General features: G+C 44.2%; 1 protein-coding gene across 1 annotated transcript in view; it reads right to left on the bottom strand.

Moving 5' to 3' along the window:
- LOC124722591 (protein suppressor 2 of zeste-like) overlaps nucleotides 1-23,819 on the bottom strand; it is a 75,226-nt gene that overhangs the window by 41,543 nt on the left and 9,864 nt on the right. The window lies entirely within an intron of this gene.

Raw genomic sequence — 23,819 nt, 5'->3', positions numbered from 1 at the left:
GCCGTGCTCCAAGGCCTAGTTCTCTGCCTAACGTTTCCATAATCAGAGGCTATAAAGATTCAGGTAGTAATTTCAAACTTCAGCTCAGCAAGTCGAACTGTTAACAGTGTACACGGAGCTGTCGTTTCGTAATATCATCAGATCGCTGCACCGAGTTGCACCGACGTGTGTTACGGGCTTTATAGTGGGGAAGAATTGACGTTGTCTGCTTTATTTACCACTACGGCTCACAGCTTCTGTTGTTTCAATCCCTCTTCTTTTCTGTTAAAGTTGTTTTTGTGCTTTTAGATTTTTAAGCGTAGTAATGACTGGATCTTGATAAAACAACAGTACCGGAGAAACGAATTTCTGGTTCCACAGTCTCAGTGTATTATCTGCTACTGCAATTTATTCGTGTTTCCCAGACGACAATTACTCCTGTGTTCCTCAAGTAAGGTATTAATGCTTATATTTGTAGCTAGTATGTACACTTGACCGCATGTGCAGCAATATTTTATACCTCTGCCACGGAGGGCGTAGGCTCTTTGCAGTGTTCGTATATTCGCGTACTTTACTTGTTGGTTTAAAAGCTGTGTTAATACCGTGTCTTCTTAACACTCTTCTGGTGCGATCCGTGACTGGACTGTTCCTGCGAATAGATGGAAAAGTGTCCCTTTAGTTGGTTCTTTTTCGATAACATTCCCAGATCCTTTTGGGTGTATTGCTCTATTTACCTCTCTGTCAGGGTAGCTGTTTCTTTAGAAAGATATTCTTAAATGATCGAGTTCGTCCTCCAAATACTGTGGTTCACAAATTCTTTTAGACCAGTCCACCTCTGTTTTGATCCCTACTCTTCTCTGCCTGGGATTGAGACTGGAAGTTCTGTGAAGGTACAATATAAACAATTCGGTTTCTGAACTTGTTCAAGTTTGAAAATACTATCTGAATCTTTACAGACGCTGATGATGTCTCCAGCATTGGAAGACGAAACGTTGGGCAGAGAAATAGGATTTCGACCATGGCTTAATGCCCAAAAACAAAACTCACCAGTGACATCTCTGAAAGAGTTGGAATAATCAACTGAATATACATTTAACATTTTTATTCCGCTAAGCCATACGGATTTATATTAGGATGCATTTCACTACAATGAACTAATACTGCGTGAGTCTACGTTAAAGACGATTTCACCAAACTAGCATTCTCGAGGTGCGGAAATGAAACCAGTATTTGAGGAGTTAAAACAAACACGAAAGAAAAACAAATTTACAGCAAGGAAATCTAAAAAAAAAAAAAAAAAAGGCGTTATGGAACATCCAAGCGAAGTTGTCTTAGTTCATGAGTCATCACTTATCCTAAAATATACGAAACCGCACATGCACACTGCTTTATACTGCCTTGATACTGATAGTGTCACTTCATCTCCAAAATTTTTAACTGCTGTCTATGTATTTATATGTCTCATTATATATCAGCAACACGCATTATACTGTACAAACTTAACATTATCTTTCGATGTGGTATCTGCAATGACGCCGGGCACGATTAGGCCCATATCACGACAGCACTTGGGACAAGCACGTGTCATTACACCACGAGAGTAGTAACAGCACTTTTCACACCGGCTGCAAACGAAAGCACGAAATATACTCCGCACGGTTGACGCTTTTCGCACTAAATTGACACGGCCTGGTTACAAACACAGATAAGAAGCAGTAGGCTAGCTTTCGTTCTACATATGAAAAGCCAAACTCTATGCTCCATCGCCGTGAGGAAAAAGTAAAGTACATGTACTGTCTCGTTGCAGTTTCTTTTCTTTAGCTTTGCATCTACTAATGTGATATTGTAGAAAAGAAATTTGAAACAACGAAAAGTGACATTACTTAATAGCACGAACTAGCACAACTACTTGCCGTAATACCTGTCATATAGGGAATGTATCGAACATGGCGCCGTGGCTTAGTTGGTTAAAGCGCCTATCTAATAAACAGGACGCGGTCACAGTTGTAACAACATTCCCTACATCTCTTTGATGGGTGGTGATAAGCTTTACTACTAGTGGAGTTTCTCTCTATATAGATTGGCTATTCCACTGTTTTCTATATGATGAATACTGAATACGCATGTTCTCACTTCCAAATTAAAATAATGCATCTGTTTTATAGAGCACTTGAACATTCACACAGGGGAATTGCAATTTTGTGGCTCATGAGCAAAAGTCGAATAATACACTAGAACTGCCACAGAAATTCAGTGTAAAGTGTTGTCCTGTAAGTGATGTACGACAATAATGAGTATTTACGTAGTGTCCGTAATCAACAGATATGAAATGTGAACATAACCCGTTTTCACTAAAAAAAAGAGTTTTCTCAAAAGTGGTACTCGATTTTTGTGTTTATGATGCTCCAGTTACTACTTTATTTGAAGCATTTAATAGTGGTGTTGCTGAAAACACACAGTGCGATTAAAAGTGTTTGTGGATCATATAATGGCACTGCAGTGCCATGCGTTTATACACAACTTTTGTGCCGTTTATACACAACTTTTCATTGCATCACCGCACAAAAAAGGCCTATTCCTTGAACAGTCACTGCTGTATTCATATTGTTTTTTATGAAGGTGAATCTTCTCAGTCAAAATTGGTAATGGCAAAGGACACAAGATTTACATAAATATCAGCCAATCTGAGTGTCTATGCCACCGAATAGCCTATCTTACCGAATGGCTGCTCCCATTTCAGCCTGTCCTATATAGATGAAAGAGCATTACGATCTAACTAGGGTAACGATCAGTTAGTATATATCATTCGCAGTCTTTATATAACAGACGCACTGAGGTGTAACGTAGAACAATGATGCTTCAAAGACCCCACCGACAAATAATGAGGGGCGATACGTCAAACAGAGCTTTTTAACACTTCCGTTTTCACCCGTAGTTTTCGAGTAATGAGAATGTATGCGGGGGCCTTTTCACGATACGAAACACGCCCCAGGTCTGCTTACAAGGCTTCACTGAGCCTTACTAGTTGTTTTTACAAGTGAAATTATGGATACTACTTGGAAACATCAGATACGTTGGGTAGGACCTGTTGCGCGACCAGCGCATTCGCCTAAATTAACGGACGTTTTCCCCCTGTTTGGGGGAAGGTCAACAGTGTGATTTACATGCCTCCAATTGCCAGTAGAGCAGAAGTGCTTGCTCTGATCAATAACACGCTTCGGCACATGAAAGAGAATCCAGAGTCAGCCGCTCATTGTACGGAAGGTATCAGTCAGCTAATGAGGCTTAGGACACACTTGTTTCAATTCATTCGAACACATCATTAATAAAATTTAAGTGTATGCAGTTGGCGTATTCATTTTCAGGTAGGTTAAAATATGTTAGTCATCAAAATTTGCTCCTGTCTGTATGACCTGTCGTGCGTAAAACACGAGACTGAAAAATCGTGCGTATCTGACGAACACGCCCTCGTGTATTTTCAGTTTTTCGCGTTATATTTTACAACTGCGCAGAGCACGTAATTTTCTTATTACGATATGGTCCAAGATACGCGACGAATCAATGTGTCGAGTGCGTTATGCAACGTATCGTGAGCCTTTGATACGAGCGCTGTTGCATTCACGAATGGTAACACAATTTTCTTTTATTTTCCAAACATGTTTCACCACAGTGTAGCATCTTCAGTGGGGTTTTCCTTTTACTGCCTCTGAGCGATATACATATCATACGCACGATGTAGCTTGGGCCTTTTACAGGGGATGCTGGGAGCGTAAAAACGCGATCGCCGCGTAGCTTACTGGCTGATGCGGTGGGGAAGAGGGGTGTGGGGGACCAAGCCCCGCCTCTTTCTCGCGGGACAGGTAGCACACACCTGGCGCGTTTACACCTGTGCGACTTGCGCCTACTCGCCGTGCGACTGTGCTTGCTCCAAAAGCAAGTAGAGGCACGTGTCTCCCCGTCTAGTATGAGAAGACGCCTGCGCCCCTGCGCGCAAACTCAGTGGCTTGCGCGTCTCTGCGCAGGTGCATGCGCCTCCTTGCCTCTTGTGTAACGGCTGCAAGCGCCTAGTGCGCACGGAAAGTCACACAGGAGTAAAAGCACCTTCATCACCATTGCATTCACTATGCCTACTACAGCACTCCGGCGTGGTGCATCGTTTGGTAGATAAGATTAGCAAAAATGGTTCAAATGGCTCTGAGCACTATGGGACTCAACTGCTGAGGTCATTAGTCCCCTAGAACTTAGAACTAGTTAAACCTAACTAACCTAAGGACATCACAAACATCCATGCCCGAGGCAGGATTCGAACCTGCGACCGTAGCGGTCTTGCGGTTCCAGACTGCAGCGCCTTTAACCGCACGGCCACTTCGGCCGGCTAAGATTAGCAACGGGCACAAATATTCTATACGAGCCACCGATTCCTTCTCCCCCAGAAAAAGGTCCACATTACACTGTGGGTGCAGTACAAAATTTTATGTGATTAGGAATATGAATATGTTCACATAATAGATTTTTTTCTGTTGTTTACATTACATGCGTCAGTTTGACTTCACTTTTATCTTACATTATGAGTGCCCTATGGCAGTCTTCCGATATCAGCTACGTGTCAATATTAATACAGCACATAGTCTGCAACAGAGGGACGTGAAGGCAATGTTCGTATCGAAACTTTTTGCTTAGAATAAAAACTCTAAGCTGGCGTAATACCCATCCGACGCCTACCATTGCCACAGTTGATTTGTTCTGAGCTGTGCTTGATTTGTATTTAGCTGCTAAATGAGTTCTTGTTGCTACATTTATGTTTAAAGTGACCTCTACCGTCAGTAACATTTCGTTGGTGTTTATTTTGAAAAACTACGTGGTATGATAAGTTATTTATAGTCTGAATTATGGATTTGTAACAGCGTTCTTACGCTTTCTCGTCCTCATTGGCGAACTACAGATGTCATTTTCTTGCCATGGCTTGCTCGCACTTTTCACTGTTACTGGAAGTCATTTGATTCGCTTTTTCCGCTTACGTTCATCGGCTACGAAGTTTGAATAATTATCTTCTGTAATCCCGGGAACAGAGCTTAAAAATCCAATACGACATTGTAAAACAAATATTCTGAGACAAGGAACCAGTACTCCGAACGTTTCAGTGTTATTTATTTATTTAGCACAGGCAATATATAAACTGAAGTGCAACTAATATAGACGAACTGTATAATTTTACAAAACATAGAGAATTAAAACACAAAATCCACAAATTAATATGTAAGTCCTTAATCTATTCAAAGACTGCCTCTATCACTTCACAGATGATGATGATGATGTTTGGTTTGTGGGGCGTTCAACTCCACGTCATCAGCGCCCGTACCAAGTCCCAATTTTAACACAGTCCAATTTTTACACAGTCCAATCTAGCCACTGACACGAATGACGATGATGATGATATAATGAGGACCAAACAAACACCCAGACCCCTGGCAGAGGAAATCTCCAACCCGGCCGGGAATCGAACCCAGGACTCCCTGATCCAGAGGGAGCAACGCTAGCCACTAGACCACGAGCTGTAAGTCTAGATTTACAGGGTAATATCTCTGCTATAACTTGTTACAACGTGTTTGGTGGTCTCATGTTCACTGCCACAGTCACATGGGGAAGATGGAGCCTTTCCCTATCGGTGGGGGCTTTCTGCACAGACACGATGCCCTGTAAGTGTCCTGTTAATTGTCTTCCAACCACGTCGCTGTAATTCCATGCCGGCCGGTCTTGGATCCTCTTACGACGGTCTGATATTCCTCTAGGTGAATGTTATTCAACGTTTCTGATCTTTTCCTGCGTATGTTGAAATCCAATGCTTGCTACGATTCTACCAACATGATATGTGACTGTCAGGATTTTAATCGGCTCATTCTAAGTACAGACACATCACAGTGGATTGGGATGTGAGGAATTATAATTAATTTCTCATATTCCTTCTAAGGGCACTCTGTTATCGAAGTTCTGATGGCACAATGTGGCTTGGAGGTGGTGACCAGCGTAGAGGAGTAGGTCTGACGCAACCTGTTATTGTCCTTATTGCTGCATTTAGCTGAACATCTGTTTTTCTCAGATTTGAACTATTAAGTCACAGTGGAGCAAAGTATTCAGCAGCAGGGTAGAGGAGTCCTAAGGAAGAACATCGTAGGGTTGTAGCTCTCGCACCGCATGAGGAATCCCTCAGCGCCAGTACGTTGTTACTGCGCTAGTTCTGTCAAGAGTATTTTGGGAAGTTTTGGTGGTGGATGACTTGACCATTAACAATGGCCATTCTGTTGTTAAGGTGAACGCAGCTAACTTCGGTCTTCGTTGGATTTGGTGTTGTTGAGTGGCCAAAGATAGATCGTCCGCATAAATGAATTTCTTCCACTCTGTTTCATGAAGACGAGATGCATATACGTTGAACAGTTGATGGAGTATTGCTCGCTGCAAGTACGTTCATACGTACGTTCACTTTGCGCAGCACGGTGTACTGCACGGAAACCAAAACCAATGTACAGAGAAAATTTTCGCACTAGGCGTCATCATAAATCAAAGAAATGTATGGGGGAAACTGATACGAGATGCAAGTTTATAGCGACAACATTCTTTTATAAAACATTCTCCGTTTACATGCCGCGTCAAATCTGGGTAAAATCTCAAACTTGGGAAGATATCCTCCATCGTTGCTTCTATAATCATCGTGGTTAGCTCTCGACGCTGAGAATACGCAGAGAAATGTGCCGAATTGTCTACATTCCTACGAGAGTGGTGCACAATCTCTGGCACCACGGCATAATGATGACGTACACCGACTATCACAAAGCGTCTATGGATTCTAAATGGTTACCACCGAACAGTCAGCTGCTCCTGACGAAGACGATGGAGGATTTCGTCGAAAGCTGGAGATTTTATCGAGATTTGACGCGGTACGTAAATTGAGAAAGTTTTATATGAGAAACTGGTTCGATAATGGCAAAGAGAACCGGCCAATTTTGTCACCAAAGAGTTTTCCGTAGAGTGCAACTACGCTTACAATAAAGGAGCTTTAAGCTCTGTAGCTGTGGATGCAGAAAAAAACAGCACCCTTGTGCTGTAGATGACATTCCTTGTTAATATACAGGAGGTTTCACAACCTATTATAGGCTTCTAGGGGTTGTCGAGGAGACGTGGTAGATAAAGATATGATAAGGAACTCATGTCCGGAAAATGTACCGTTTGGATACAAAATACGTTTGAAGGTCGGATCACTTTCGAATCTCCCAGTTCATGGTACATCCAAACAGTACATTTCCGACATGATTTCCTTGGCAACACTTTATCTACTAAGTCCGCTGTACAGCCGCTAGAGGCCTGTAATAGAAACTGTGGAACACCCTGTATACAAGTTGAACCACAATCCCAACGATAAGCTTTCAGATGTAGTTCACGGGTAACTCCCTACTAATTTGGTCTACAGCGGCTCGTTACACAGTTATTACATTTCGTTTGGTTTCTTGTCCCAATTAACTTTGTATCTGCATTGCACTGAAAATAGTGCACACCATTGCAGATGACGACGGTACGCGCTGTGTGTATTGTTACCATTCGGTTACGGGACCTGATGTCGACAACAGAAATGCCCTCTTCACCTCGTTGCCATCAAGTTTGCATTCAGTAATGGTCGATTCTGTCTACGGCGTAGTTGTCCGGTAGTGTTAGTCGTGCGTTAACAGTAGTATACAGTTGTACTATGGGTACGTTTACTGATGAAGAGATGGCCGAAATGCACCTCGTGTATGGGCTCACTCAGTGCAATGGAAGAGCGGCACGACGACGCCATGCTAACCTGTTGCCGCACCAACGGGAAGCCCATCACAGTACTGCAGCATCTGTCTGAGGGTTGCTGCATTCTAGTTCACCCTGTACGTGAAATGCACTGAGGGGACGAAAGTCGTGGGATACCTTCTGGTACCTTGTCGGGCCTTTCAGCCGCCGTACTGCAGATACTCGACGTGGCGTGGACTCGGTAAGTCCCTGGAAGTCCCCTGCACAAATACTAAGCCATGCTGCCTCCGTAGCCGTCCATAATTGCAAAAGTGTTGCCGGTGCAGGATTTTCTGCACGAACTGACCTCCTGATTGTGTCTCACAAATGTTCGACGGGATTCATGGTTCAAATGGCTCTGTGCACTACGGGACTTAACTGCTGAGGTCATCAGTCCCCTAGAACTTAGAACTACTTAAACCTAACTAACCTAAGGACATCACGTACATCCATGCCCGAGGCAGGATTAGAACCTGCGACCGTAGCGGTCGCGCGGTTCCAGACTGTAGCGCCTAGAACCGCTCGGCCACTCCGGCCGGCCGGGATTCATGTCGGGTGATATGGGGTGCCAAATCATTCGCTAGAATTGTCCAGATTGTTCTTGACAACAATCAAACAATCATGGCCCGATGATAATTCCATCGTTGTTTAGGAATATGAAGTCCATGAACGGCTGCAAATGGTTTCCAAGTAGCCGAACATAACCATTTCCAGTCAGTGATCAGTCCAGTTGGATCAGGGGACCCAGCCTCTTCCACTTAACCACATCCTACACCATTACGGAGCAACGACCAGTTTGGACAGTGTCTTGCTGACATCCTATGTCCATGGCTTCGTGGGGTCTGCGCAAAACTCTAACCCTACCATCAGCTTTTACCAACTGAAATCGGCCACGGTTTTCCAGTTGTCTAGGATCCAACCGATACGGACACGAGCTGAGGAGAGGAAATTTTTTTTGGAAATTTGTGGTAAGGTCTTATGGGACCAAACTACTTAGGTCGTCGGTCCCTAAGCCCACACTCTACCTATTCATGTACACTATAGAGAACTCGAACCTCCGACGGGGGGAGCCGCACGGACCGTGACAAGTCGCCTAACACCGTGCGGCTACCCAGCGTGGCTGAGGAGAGGCGTTGCAGGCGATGTCGTCTCCTGCCATAGCCCATTAACATAAAATTTCGCCGCACTCTGCTAACGGATACGTTCGTCGTACGTCTCACATTGGTTTCTGCGGCTATTTCACGCAGTGTTCCTTTTCTGTTAGTAACGACAAGTCTACGCAAACACAGCAACTGTCGGTTGTTAAATGCAGACAGTGGGCCACTGCGAGGTGGGATGAAATGCCTGAAGTTTGGCATTCTCGCCAGACTCTTGACACTTTGAATCTCGGAATAATGACTTCGATTTCCGCAATGGAATGTCCCATGCGTCTAACTCCATTACCGTTCCACATTCAAAGTCTGTCAATTCCTGTCTTGCGGTACTAATCACGTAAGAAATCACTTCACATGAATCACCTGAGTAAAAAAAATGACGGCTCTGCTAATGCACTGTCCTTTTATACCTTGTGTACGCTACACCACCGCCATCTGTATATGTGCATATCGCTCTACCATAACTTTCCTCGTCTCAGTGTAATGCGGAATAATTATTCATGTTTTCACTGTTTACAGAACTCGATAACGGGATCATGTCTTCCCGGAGTACATTGTAGTTTTAAATTAAATAAATCACACATCTGGATAACCGGTGAGTCGTAATCTCCGTACTGACATTTCCTGTTACGAGTTCGTATGCGCCAAATGAGCGATGTCCCCGAATCTTGCCCCAGTACTGTCCGCCGACGCGCGAATTTCGCCGGGATAGCTCCTCTGCCGTAGTGACGTCAGCGTGTCGGCTTGCTAATTTAAGGAACGGTGGTGATCCGCACGCAGATAGCAATCGGCAGGCCCTCCGCTCTCGAATGCTAATACAACCGGTTGCGGCGCACGCACGCCACGTAAACAGCGGACGTAAATCAGTCAGGCTTCAGGCAACACTGCTGAGAACCACTTCCTTTTGTTCGCGCCGGCTCTCGTCTCTTTCAGTCCGCCGGAAGTCTGAACACAACACCAGTGTGCCTTTCTAGGTGGCTATAACTGTATCGCGATAACGAAGTGACTGCTGCGATGGTAGTTGCCCTGTAAATCATCTGTCAATCGCAACACGCGCTTGTTCCCGATTTCTGTCGTTTACCACCGTGATATCGTGGTGTGTTCCCGGTGGCGGTTACCACTGTCTGCGCGGAATATTTACCCAACACAATAACCTTCCTCCATAGCCGAGGTCGCTAACGCACGCCGGTGCGGTAGTGCTCAACTGTGGGGTACGCCGGTTCGCCTCGTGGCGGAGGATGAAATATTCACTGTGAGTATTCAGTCGGCAACGGGAGGAGAGGTGGTGGTGGAGAGTTCCTGATCACCAGTCTTCGCGCTGATATCTTGGGCCGAATTCCAAAACTCTCCGCAGTGTCTCATGGAGGAGCGCGTGTGTCACTGTTGACTGTGATCCGTGTGTCGCACGGGGACAACTCTTGGCCCGATTACCTCGATGGCTCGATTGGTGCTATTCGAGAGAAGTAGGCTATGTGTCGACACTCCTCTCTCACCATCGTCATACAACACAAACCTTACACTACATAAACACGCATCCATTACACTCATCGCTCTATAAATACACATACGACACAGTTCTCACATATCCACAAGGAAAGAGACCAATGTGGGCGGAGGACGAAACCCTTTTCGATGGGCGGCTGCCATACGACATTTCTTTATACTCAACACAATAGGCTGTGAACAGCTGACAATGAAAGTGTAGAGAAATGCGATGGAAGTATTACGACGCTGTAAAGCGAACTCAGTATCAAACGATAACAGGGAATCTGTTTATATATTCATCATTATACTCCCGAGACACCGGCCGGTGTGGCCGAGCGGTTCTAGGCGCTTCAGTCCGGAGCCGCGCTGCTGCGACGGTCGCAGGTTCGAATCGTGCCTCGGGCATGGATGTGTGTGATGTCCTTAGGTTAGTTAGGTTTAAGTAGTTCTAAGTTCAGGGGACTGATGACCTCTGATGTTAGGTCCCATAGTACTCAGAGCCATTTGAACCATCTTCCCCTCCTTACCAGCCATGTCCGTGAAGGGCTCCATAACGCGCCTAACATTGAAGCTCCCAGTTACCTATAATCCCACCCTCTGTGACTGCCCGGATCTTGCAGGCTGAGAGGTTTCCTCTGAAAAAGGACAAGCGACTGCATATGGCTGAGGGACATTGTTAGCCACAGATAGCACCTTGGAACATGTTTGTCAGACTCCCGACAAATCTGTGTGTGCCTTCTGCCCTCCGCACTTGATGTCCGAACAAAAACTCCTAGATATGATGACATTGTGGCTGATTCCAGTAACTGCTCGCCAGTTGCGTAATGAATATCGGCTCATTTCGTGTATTTACGCATATTACGTACATGTATATTTTTGAATGGATAGAACACTAATGTTTTCAGTCTGTTTACACATGCAGCAACAATATTACATGATAATGATGTTAGCCGGCCGGAGTGGCCGTGCGGTTCTAGGCGCTACAGTCTGGAGCCGAACGACCGCTACGGTCGCAGGTTCGAATTCTCCCTTGGGCATGGATGTGTGTGATGTCCTTAGGTTAGTTGGGTTTAATTAGTTCTAAGTTCTAGGCGACTGATGACCGTAGAAGTTAAGGCGCATAGTACTCAGAGCCATTTTTTTTTATAATGATGCTACCTGCTTATGACAGTCATCAGCAAACACTTACAGCTAATGATACTAACGACAGTTACAATGCTATGAAGAAAAATCACAACTTACACGGAGAGATTAATTATTGTATATGTGAGGAGACCTCCCCCCATGAACCACGGACCTTGGCGTTGGTGGGGAGGCTAGCGTGCCTCAACGATACAGATAGCCGTACCGTAGGTGCAACCACAACGGAGGGGCGGAGGGGTATCTGTTGAGAGGCCAGACAAACGTGTGGTTCCTGAAGAGGGGCAGCGGCCTTTTCAGTAGTTGCAGGGGCAACAGTCTGGATGATTGACTGATCTGGCCTTGTAACACTAACCAAAATAGCCTTGCTGTTCTGGAACTGCGAACGGCTGAAAGCAAGGGGAAACTACAGCCGTAATTTTTCCCGAGGGCATGCAGCTTTACTGTATGATTAAATGATGATGGCGTCCTCTTAGGTAAAATATTCCGGAGGTAAAATAGTCCCCCATTCGGATCTCCGGGCGGGGACTACTCAGGAGGACGTCGTTATCAGGAGACAGAAAACTGGCGTTCTACGGATCGGAACGTGGAATGTCAGATCCCTTAATCGAGCAGGTAGGCTAGAAAATTTAAAAAGGGAAATGGATAGCTTAAAGTTAGATATAGTGGGAATTAGTGAAGTTCGGTGGCAGGAGGAACAAGACTTTTGGTCAGGTGAATACAGGGTTATAAACACAAAATCAAACAGGGGTAATGCAGCAGTAGGTTTAATAATGAATAAAACAATAGGAGTACGGGTAAGCTACTACAAACAGCATAGTGAACGCATTATTGTGGCCAAGACAGACACAAAGCCCACGCCTACTACAGTAGTACAAGTTTATATGCCAACTAGCTCTGCAGATGACGAAGAAATTGATGAAATGTATGATGAGATAAAAGAAATTATTCAGGTAGTGAAGGGAGACGAAAATTTAGTAGTCATGGGTGACTGGAATTCAAGCGTAGGAAAAGGGAGAGAAGGAAACATAGTAGGTGAATATGGATTGGGGGTAAGAAATGAAAGAGGAAGCCGTCTGGTAGAATTTTGCGCAGAGCATAACTTAATCATAGCTACCACTTGGTTTAAGAATCATGAAAGAAGGTTGTATACATGGAAGAACCCTGGAGATACTAAAAGGTATCAGATAGATTATATAATGGTAAGACAGAGATTTAGGAACCAGGTTTTAAATTGTAAGACATTTCCAGGGGCAGATGTGGACTCTGACCACAATCTATTGGTTATGAACTGTAGATTAAAGCTGAAGAAACTGCAAAAGGGTGGGAATTTAAGGAGATGGATCCTGGATAAACTGACTAAACCAGAAGTTGGCTCTAAGCACTATGGGACTTAACATCTATGGTCATCAGTCGCCTAGAACTTAGAACTACTTAAACCTAACTAACCTAAGAACATCACACAACACCCAGTCATCACGAGGCAGAGAAAATCCCTGACCCCGCCGGGAATCGAACCCGGGAACCCGGGCGCGGGAAGCGAGAACGCTATCGCACGGCCACGAGCTGCGGACAAACCAGAGGTTGTACAGAGTTTCAGGGAGAGCATAAGGGAACAATTGACAGGAATGGTGGAAAGAAATACAGTAGATGAAGAATGGGTAACTTTGAGGGATGAAATAGTGAAGGCAGCAGAGGATCAAGTACGTAAAAAGATGAGGGCTAGTAGAAACCCTTGGGTAACAGATGAAATATTGAATTTAATTGATGAAAGGAGAAAATATAAAAATGCAGTAAATGAAGGAGGCAAAAAGGAATACAGACGTCTCAAAAATGATATCGACAGGAAGTGCAAAATGGCTAAGCAGGCATGGCTAGAGGACAAATGTAAGGATGTAGAGGCTTATCTCACTAGGGGTAAGATAGATACTGCCTACAGGAAAATTAAAGAGACCTTTGGAGAAAGGAGAACCACTTGCATGAATATCAAGAGCTTTGATGGAAACCCAGTTCTAAGCAAAGAAGGGAAAGCAGAAAGGTGGAAGGAGTATATAGAGGGTCTATACAAGGGCGATGTACTTGAGGACAATATTATGGAAATGGAAGAGGATGTAGATGAAGATGAAATAGGAGATATGATACTGCGTGAAGAGTTTGACAGAGCACTGAAAGACCTGAGTCGAAACAAGGCCCCGGGAGTAGACAACATTCTATTAGAACTACTGACAGCCTTGAGAGAGCCAGTCCTGACAAAACTCTACCATCTGGTGAGCAAGATATATGAGACAGGCGAAATACCCTCAGACTTCAAGAACAATATAATAATTCCAATCCCAAAGAAAACAGGTGTTGACAGATGTGAAAATTACCGAACTATCAGTTTAATAAGTCACAGATGCAAAAAACTAACGCGAATTTTTTACAGATGAATGGAAAAACTGATAGAAGCCGACCTCGGGACGATCAGTTTGGATTCCGTAGAAATGTTGGAACACATGAGGCAATACTGACCCTACGACTTATCTTAGAAGAAAGATTAAGGAAAGGCAAACCTACGTTTCTAGCATTTGTAGACTTAGAGAAAGCTTTTGACAATGTTCAATGGAATACTCTCTTTCAAATTCTGAAGGTGGCAGGGGTAAAATACAGGGAGCGAAAGGCTATTTACAATTTGTACAGAAAGCAGATGGCAGTTATAAGAGTCGAGGTGTATGAAAGGGAAGCAGTGGTTGAGAAGGGAGTGAGACAGGGTTGTAGCCTATCCCCGATGTTATTCAATCTGTATATTGAGCAAGCAATAAAGGAAACAAAAGAGAAGTTCGGAGTAGGTATTAAAATCCATGGAGAAGAAATAAAAACTTTGAGGTTCGCCGATAACATTGTAATTCTGTCAGAGACAGCAAAGGACTTGGAAGAGCAGTTGAACGGAATGGACAGTGTCTTGAAAGGAGAGTATAAGATGAACATCAACAAAAGCAAAACGAGGATAATGGAATGTAATCGAATTAAGTCGGGTGATGCTGAGGGAATTAGATTAGGAAATGAGACACTTAAAGTAGTAAAGGAGTTTTGCTATTTGGGGAGCAAAATAACTGATGATGGTCGGAGTAGAGAGGATATAAAATGTAGACTGGCAATGGCAAGGAAAGCGTTTCTGAAGAAGAAAAATTTGTTAACATCGAGTATAGATTTAAGTGTCAGGAAGTCATTTCTGAAAGTATTTGTATGAAGTGTAGCCATGTATGGAAGTGAAACGTGGACGATAAATAGTTTAGACAAGAAGAGAAAAATGGTTCAAATGGCTCTGAGCACTATGGGACTTAACATCTATGGTCATCAGTCCCCTAGAACTTAGAATACTTAAACCTAACTAACCTAAGGACAGCACACAACACCCAGTCATCACGAGGCAGAGAGACAAGAAGAGAATAGAAGCTTTCGAAATGTGGTGCTACAGAAGAATGCTGAAGATTAGTTGGGTAGATCACATAACTAATGAGGAGGTATTGAATAGAATTGGGGAGAAGAGGCGTTTGTGGCACAATTTGACTAGAAGAAGGGATCGTTTGGTAGGACATGTTCTGAGACATCGAGAGATCACCAATTTAGTATTGGAGGGCAGCGTGGGGGGTAAAAATCGTAGAGGAAGACCAAGAGATGAATACGCTAAGCAGATTCAGAAGGATGTAGGCTGCAGTAGGTACTGGGAGATGAAGAAGCTTGCACAGGATAGAGTAGCATAGAGAGCTGCATCAAACCAGTCTCAGGACTGAAGACCACAACAACAACACGTGAGGAGAATTACGAAACCAAGAACAAAACTGTGGGCGGAAAGAGAAATTTCACTCCATTCTTAGATTTGATTCGATGAGCCTACTGCTACGTTTTTCATCTTTCCGTACTGCGACGTTCGGACTGAAATTTTAGTATGAAGTTCCCTAGAAAAGTATAACAAGGAAACTTATTCTGCAGTGTCGCATTTAATCAATCGTATTGTTCAATTTCCTTATGATTTCACTTACCATCAAGTTTGTATGAGCCTATACCAATATTTGTTTCCGCGCTTTTTCTAATCATTGTGACAAATAACGGCATGGTTTCTTTTACAAAGTCACTGCATGATTCCGTTAAAAGTGATTACTCTGTAATACACATGCCCTGCACGATGTTGAACCCTATAGAAGACAGAACTACCTTCTAGTGACACGAGGTCCATTTTATGGAACCATTAAAGATCATCATTCAAATTACGAGAGTCCATACGACTGCACTACTTTAGTCGTAAAATTAGTTTTTTGCGGTTCTTTTCTTGTGAGGGGGTCAGGGGTCAGGCTAATTTTCGTACGTTGGCATTTGGGTTATGAATTAATGATTTAAACTCTCCACAATTACAGCAGTATCTGTCAAAAACATAACTATCGGAAAAATATATTAACTCTATCATACCAGTTCAAATGGTTCAAATAGCTCTGAGCACTATGGGACTTAACATCTGTGGTCATCAGTCCCCTAGAACTTAGAACTACTTAAACCTAACTAACCTAAGGACATCACACAACACCCAGCCATCACGAGGCAGAGAAAATCCCTGACCCCGCCGGGAATCGAACCCGGGAACCCGGGCGTGGGAAGCGAGAACGCTACCGCACGACCACGAGATGCGGGCGTATATCATACCAGTATACCGCATAATTCAGAAAACGTACTATCACGTACAAAGGGAAGATAAGAACATAACAGACATCATAAAATTCTCACACAGGCTTACTTGTGGTAACACAAGCGCACATAATAAGACATGTCTCCCCCTCCAGGGCCTAGGTTATTTCAGAACGGAAGGCATTCTGGGTGAGAAAAGCAAACACCCTTCCTGCAACAACGATGCAGGCAACTACAAGCAAGTTTCTGAGTTACGGGGAGACTCGCCAACTACTACAGTACTGACCTTAACGAACCAATTAAAAATTTACAATTTTCGCTAGCAACGGCCACGAGAGCCGTAAACACAGCGCTGCGGCTTCTACGGCGAACAGTTTCTAATTCCACACAGAGAGCTTCAAATCAATATCCTGCCAAGTTCACACTAACTCCGTATTTCTGCGCATGGCATTTATCTACCATACGTGCCAACATTACTCGTCTGCTGCAGAATAACACCAACATTTTCCCCGTACCACTTACTGTTTCTCTCTACTATAGACTTCAACTAACATTCAAATAGCAGCTTGCAAGGCCCGGAACATAAAATGACACGGCCGTAGCATATGTCATTCACTGAAAATGATGTATCTGACAATCTGTGTTAATTCGTTAAACATGGACGCCTACTGTAGCTTTGTAACGGATTAGAAACTAAGTAAGTCTGAAAGCTTTCGTCACCATTGTCACTGAAGACAAAATCTTCTAGATTGTTAAGCCGCGTCATGCTCTTCTTCAAATTTCTTCTTCGGAATTTCTTCTTCACCATCTTCTGGTGTTGGCGGTTAGCTGAACACAGTCAAAGACAAGTGGCACGTTCACGTGTAAAAGGGAGTTTTCCCACGCTTGTTCTGAAGAGGTGGGACTGTTGGGAAATTTTTTTCTGGCAATAAGTGCTCGGCCATCATCATTGGAAAGCTAGCGATAACAGACAGAAATAGAGAGGGTGAATGTTGATCAGAATACTATTATCGTGCGCATAAATGGTTCAAATGGTTCAAATGGCTCTGAGCACTATGGGACTCAACTGCTGAGGTCATTAGTCCCCTAGAACTTAGAACTAGTTAAACCTAACTAACCTAAGGACATCACAAACATCCATGCCCGAGGTGGGATTCGAACCTGCGACCGTAGCGGTCTTGCGGTTCCAGACTGTAGCGCCTTTAACCGCACGGCCACTTCGGCCGGCTGTCGTGCGCATAGGTGGTTTCCAGGGCACTGTCTGAATTCGTCACGCACCGCGGCTGGGTATTTTCTTCATTCGTGGTGGAAATTCAGGAAACTGGAAGTCTAGAGCCCTCATCTCTATCGAAATTACGAGGGGAGTTCAATAAGTAAGGAAAAACTTCTTTTTAAAAGCAGTTTGGTTCTATTCAGGATTCCCGTACACCATATTATTCTCCACTCTTTTGACTACAAAACCTTGTTATTCAATATAATCTCCGTGCAATGTGACGGCATTACGCCACCTTACTGGGAGGGCCAGTATGTCTGCATTGTACCGCTCTACTGGTCGAAGTCGGAGTCAGCGTCTTGCTGCATGAGTAACCTCCCCGCCATCCGCGCACTGCTTCTCGCAGAGTGCATCCTTCATTGGGCCAGTCCAACGAAGTTTTTTTTAGTTCTTCTGGAGCGCGCTGACTTGTGTGAGGCCTTGTGTTGTCATGGAGAAGGAGAGGTTCGTTTGCATTTTTGTGGAGACGAGCACGGTGAAGTCGTTTCTTCAGTTTCCTGAGGGTAGCACAATACACTTCCGAGTTAATCGTTGCACCGTGAGGGAAGCCATTTTGAAGGATTTTGAAGCCACTTCATGGAACTACAGGGGCTGAAGCGAGAATATTCCACGATGTCTCATAACAAATTCCGCATTTCCCAGCCTAAACTGACCGAAAAAACTAAAGTGTTGCACTACTTACTGAACGCCCCTCGTACTTTCGTTCTTAGGTATCTCAACCACTTATAGGGTTTTTCTTCTGCAAATGATACATTCTTTGGCTTGGACTCGCACGTTGTTGAAATGTGTATTCCAGCCGAAGTTTCCGTGATGTTCTGCTACAGTGTATCTCATACTTTCAACGACGATGACCCACCAACAGTAGCCGGAAAAGTTTCTTCCAGTAACCATAATTCTTTAGAACAAGAGTCCGTCCCGATAGCTAAGTGGTCAGCGTGACGGATTGCCATCCTACGGGCCCGGGTTCGATTCCCGGCATGGTCGGGGATTTTCTCCGCTCAGGGACTGGGTGTTGTGCTGTCTTCATCATCATTTCATCCCCATCCGGCGCGCAGGTCGCCCAATGTGGCGTCGAATGTAATAAGACCTGCACCAAGGCAGCCGGACATGCCCCGCAAAGGGCCTCCCAGCCAATGACGCCAAACGCTCATTTCCATTTCAGAACAAGAGCAGGAAAATTCCCTTTATAAATGAACGCACATTGGTCTATGGCAGTACTCAGCTAGCCATGGACACATGGATAACGGAATCACGCGGAAGGACTTATCCATTTCAAAGGAATCCTACCGAAATTTTATTAAGCGATTCAGGGAAATCACGAAAAACTTACATCTACATGACTATTCTGCAATCCACATGTAAGTGCCTGCAGAGGGGTCATGTAACCACTTTCAAGCTGTTTCTCTACTGTCACACAGCACGTGGGAAAAATATACACTTACAACTTTCCGTAAGAGCTCTAGCTTCTATTGTTTCATTGTGACGAAAATTTTATTCTATGTACGCTGGCGTCAATACCAAAATTTTGGATGTTCAAATTCCATCCTCGCGAAAGCAATTCCAGTGTCTTGTCACTGTGCCATTTCAAAAAAATGCTTCAAATGGCTCTAAGCACTATAGACTTGACATCTGAGGTCATCAGTCCCCTAGAACTTAGAACTACTTAAACCTAACTAACCTAAGGACGTCACACGCATCCATGCCCGAGGCAGGATTCGAACCTGCGACCGTAGCGGTCACGCGGTTCCAGACTGAAGCGCCTAGAACCGCTCGGCCACACGGGCCGGCGGTTAGTTAGGTTTAAGTAGTTCTGTGCCATCTCGCTCGGTCTATTTTGTTGCAATCACTGGCAGCTACAGAAAAAGTGTAATACCAATCCTCAAAACACAAAGAGGCCGATCATAACGCTTAATCAATATGCTGCTTGATACCGTGACATGGACAGGCGCATTGTGTCTTCATCATTTGTAGGACAGAGTCGTTACAATTAAACTTTCGCAAATTGAGAGGGCTCTCATGAAAAAACTAATGATTGTAGGACAATGAACCTCTGTAGATATATTTTTACGACACGCGGAAGAGAAATAACGGATAACCATTCAAAGAAACACATCTTAATTTCCACGTGAAAGGGCAACATTTATTAATTGCGTACCATATTTAGTTTCTAGGTTACAAACGTTGCTCAATTTGACGACAACCTGCATCAACGACAACCTGGAATGGCACTAGAGATTGCACTTCTACTGCCCGACACATCTCAGGTGGGATGTTGGCTACCTACCTCGCTATGCTCATCTTCAACCTCCGACGTGCGATAGTGGACCACTGATAAAACCCTGTCCTTCAGGTAATCCCACAGCCACAAACCACATGGTTTCCACACTGTTGATCTTGGTGGCAACGCAGTTTGGAACGATCGGCCAATGATTCGGTTTTCTCCAAATGTGTTGTGAAGTAACCGACTGACCTCACGGGCAGTGTGAGGGTGAGCTCCATCATGGATCAAAATAGATTAGTCCAAAGCACCTCTCTCCTGTAGAGCACGGATCACATGTTGGCGGAGTAGATTAGAGTAACATGTGTCGTTCTCGCTGCATATCCTTGGTCCTTGGTGTCCGAGTTCCTCCTACATCGCCGTACCAGTTCCACCGCCTAACGGCGAGTCATGACACTAACACTACTAACAACGCAAATCCTCCAGTGCAGAGTCTGAACATTATTTCTATAAAGTTGGGTACCCATACGCAAATAGTTTTCCGTCTACACTTGCTCAGGTAGCGAAAGTTTAATGATAACAACACTCCATAGCAAGGGTTAACATCAGACCCGGAAACTACGTCGTTCTTAAGGGACAGAAATCATCAGACGTGACAATAGGTTCGTGTCTACCCCAAGAAAATGTAATTTTAGTGGTAAGTTGCTAGGGGACCAAACTTCTGAGACCATCGGTCCATAGGCTTACACCCTACTTAATCTAAGTTTAACCAACTTACGCTGAGGACTACACACGCACCCATGCCCGTCGGAGGACTCGAACTTCCGACGGCGGGAGCCGCGCGAACCGTGGGGTACCCAGGAAAACGTAGGGGTACCCAGGAAAACGTAATACGATCGTTACTATTCACAATATACACTGATGAGCCGAACCATTATGATCAGCGCATACCGCAAACCTGAATGCCACCTCCCGACGTTGCAGGCGGGCCGCAAACGGGGAAACATACATAAGCGACTTTTACAAAGGTATTATTTTTATGGCTCGGCACCTGGGAACGAGCATCTCGGAAACAGCGAAGCTGGTGGGATATTCGGGTGCTATTGCCGTGAACTTCGATGGGAAGTGTTTGAAGGACGGTGAACCCATGTGTTGACAAGGTGATAGACATCCTTGCTTCATAACAGAACGTGGAGATCGGAGGCTAGACCGGTCCGTAAAACAGGATAAACAACGATCTGTGGCAGATCTGACAACAGAGTGCAGTGCACATGTGTTTTAGTGCACAATGTTGAACATGGTGTTCCATAGCGAACGACTCCTGTGTGTTACCATGTTCACTTGACATCGTCAATTACTATGGCAGAGGGCATGAGGTAGCCGAGAGTGGACCGTGGCTCAATGAAAACGTGTCGCTGGTCGGATGAATCGGATTTCTCGTTAAATACTCCGTCATCCAGGTGAACGGATGCTCGAAGTATGTTACGCACTACGGACGCATGCGTGTGGGCGCAGTATTATGCAATGGGTGCCATACAGCCTTCAGAAGTAATCGAACGCACCTGTGAACTATACGAACATTATTGCGCACCATCTGCGTCACTTCATGCTCGATGTCTTCTGGCATCTTTCATCAGCATAACCGTCCGTGGCACAAAGCCAGAATCGCGGTACAGTGGTTTCAGCAGCATGGTACTGAACTCACGTAGATGTCTCGGCCATTAAATTTGCCTCATCTGCACTCGAATGAACTGCGAGCTATCGGGCTGCAGTTCCGCACCAGCAAACCACCGGTCATTAATTCGTGGAAACTGTGTGACGTGTGCGTAGACTTCCGGTTCCACACACCTCCGAAAACTTGTCAAATCGTTACCGCACTGCTTCCAAAGACGGACCAACCAGCTATTAAACAGGTGGGCAAGACTTCTGGCTCATCAGAGTATTTATATACAAACACCTGGCGGTTCCATGAGGCTGATCCCGGATGGTAGTATTATGTGTAGGGAAGTCGCAAGGCCAGGAAATTATAGGGACGTGCAAAAGCACCTGCGCAGAACTGAATCTAGTTATAAGGATGGCAACTGACCCGAAGCAACAATGTATTTCAAACAGTGCGCATAAACGCTAGGAAAGAAACATTGTTGTTCGACTACACGGTTGGACAGCAACCACTGAAAACGGTTATGGCTTAAAATATCTAGGACTGTGCGTTCGGAGCCAACTATAGCGGAATGATCAAATAAAACTAGCGGTAGGGAAGGCAGAAACCAGACAAAGTCATTGGACGAATCCTTAGGAAATGTAACTTATCCAGAAAGGCGATAGCTAAAAACGCCCTCATTCGACTGAACCTGGGACACCTATCAGAGATTGATCCTTGAGACTCCCTGGGACACCTATCAGAAACAGAGAGAGATAGTGAGAGAGAGAGAAAGAGGTACAAAGAAGCAGTGCGTCTCGTCACAGGTTAGTTTAGTAAGTGTGACATCTTTACGGTGCTCTTCATCGCGCTCCCGTACCAGACGTTGCAACAGAGGCATTTTGTATCATGTAGAACTTTACCATTGAAACTCCTACAGTTTAAGTTCCAAAACGAGTGGGGCAAAATATGACTTCTTCCGAAATACATCAGGCGAAATAACCTCGAAGAGAGAAGTGAGAGAAATACGAGCTCTTAACGGAAGCCTGCAGATGGTAATTCTTCCAAGGCATAATTCACGGATGCAAAAATCAAAGGCCGTTCGATAATGGCACTTGTTGTACCATATGTCTCTCACTGCAAAGTAATTTGTGATGTATATATGTTGAAGCAGATGAAGGAAGTGCACGAAATTAACGACCACTGGGTTTCTATAATGCTAAATTGAAAAGTTAAATGAAATATGAAATTAAATATGCACTCTTATAAAAGATGTCTGCAAAATCTTCAACAGTTTACTTACCGTTTTTCAATAATGTTTTGGATAAAAGTTGGAGCGAGGTCCTAAAATTTTTAGCAAATATCTTTGACCATATAATACGAGCCTCCTGTCTGGACAGTTACGGAAAGCAAATAAGTACTTTCTTTCCACGAGAGTATACGTATCACTCCCACAAACTAAGATTTATTTATTTATTACCTTGTAATCTGTTACTTATAGTTTAAACACAGACTGTATTCACTTACACAAATTATTACTACCAACAGAATTTTTTTCATTTACAACGACGATTAATAATACAATATGTATTACTCCACCCAACACAATAATACTTCCCAAGATCATAATTATTTCTACTATTAGTAAATACTACACGTACTTCCAACTCTATCTACCAGTGTTACTCCCCAACTTGATTCTCTCCTGTTACACACCATAACTAACTGACACAGATTATAAACAGTAAAATCACCAGTTCGTGTTTTGTCCACGAAGTTATTTAGGGTGGTCAGGAACAGTCTGTACAGCTTGTAAGGGTGTTGCAAGGTAGACTGAGCTGAGAAACAATTTCTAAGAAAAACCTTCGATACGTTGGGCGCCGTTTCCGAGTTAATTAGCATTGGAGTTAACCAACCAGACATTTGTGCGCGCAAATTCAAGCGGCCCGCCAGAGACGGTGTCGCCAAACGTGTCCTTCGTTTGATTTCCTAAAACCGAACAACAGAGCGATGCAAAAATTGGACATGGGGCGGTAATATGGATCGAATCCGGGCAAAAAGCTAAGCGGTCTCGTGCGCTATCATTCACGCTATCACAACAGCTGACACTTGTTGTATCCGGCGGGCCGCTTGAATTGTCGCGCGCAACGGTCTGAATGGCTAAGTTCAACGCTAATTAACTCGGAAACGGCGCAACTTATAGAATTTTTTCTTAAAAATTATTTCTCAGCATAACGTACCCTGCAACATCATTAGAAGCTTTTCAGACTGTTTCTTCCTTCCTGTACACCGTGTCTCGCAGATGCTTGCAATTTTGTTTTTGTAAAGTGTAGATGGGGTCTGCACCACACAAATACTGTTCGTCACACGTTTCAAGCGACGCACAGTTTCAACGGAAAGTTTCATGTTGTTTCGCGTTACAAAAAAAAATGATTTTTAAAGCGGAATTTTACGTACCCATTA

Source organism: Schistocerca piceifrons, chromosome X, assembly GCF_021461385.2.
Source record: "Schistocerca piceifrons isolate TAMUIC-IGC-003096 chromosome X, iqSchPice1.1, whole genome shotgun sequence".
NCBI lineage: Eukaryota > Metazoa > Arthropoda > Insecta > Orthoptera > Acrididae > Schistocerca > Schistocerca piceifrons.
This window is presented reverse-complemented; position numbering and strand designations above follow the sequence as displayed.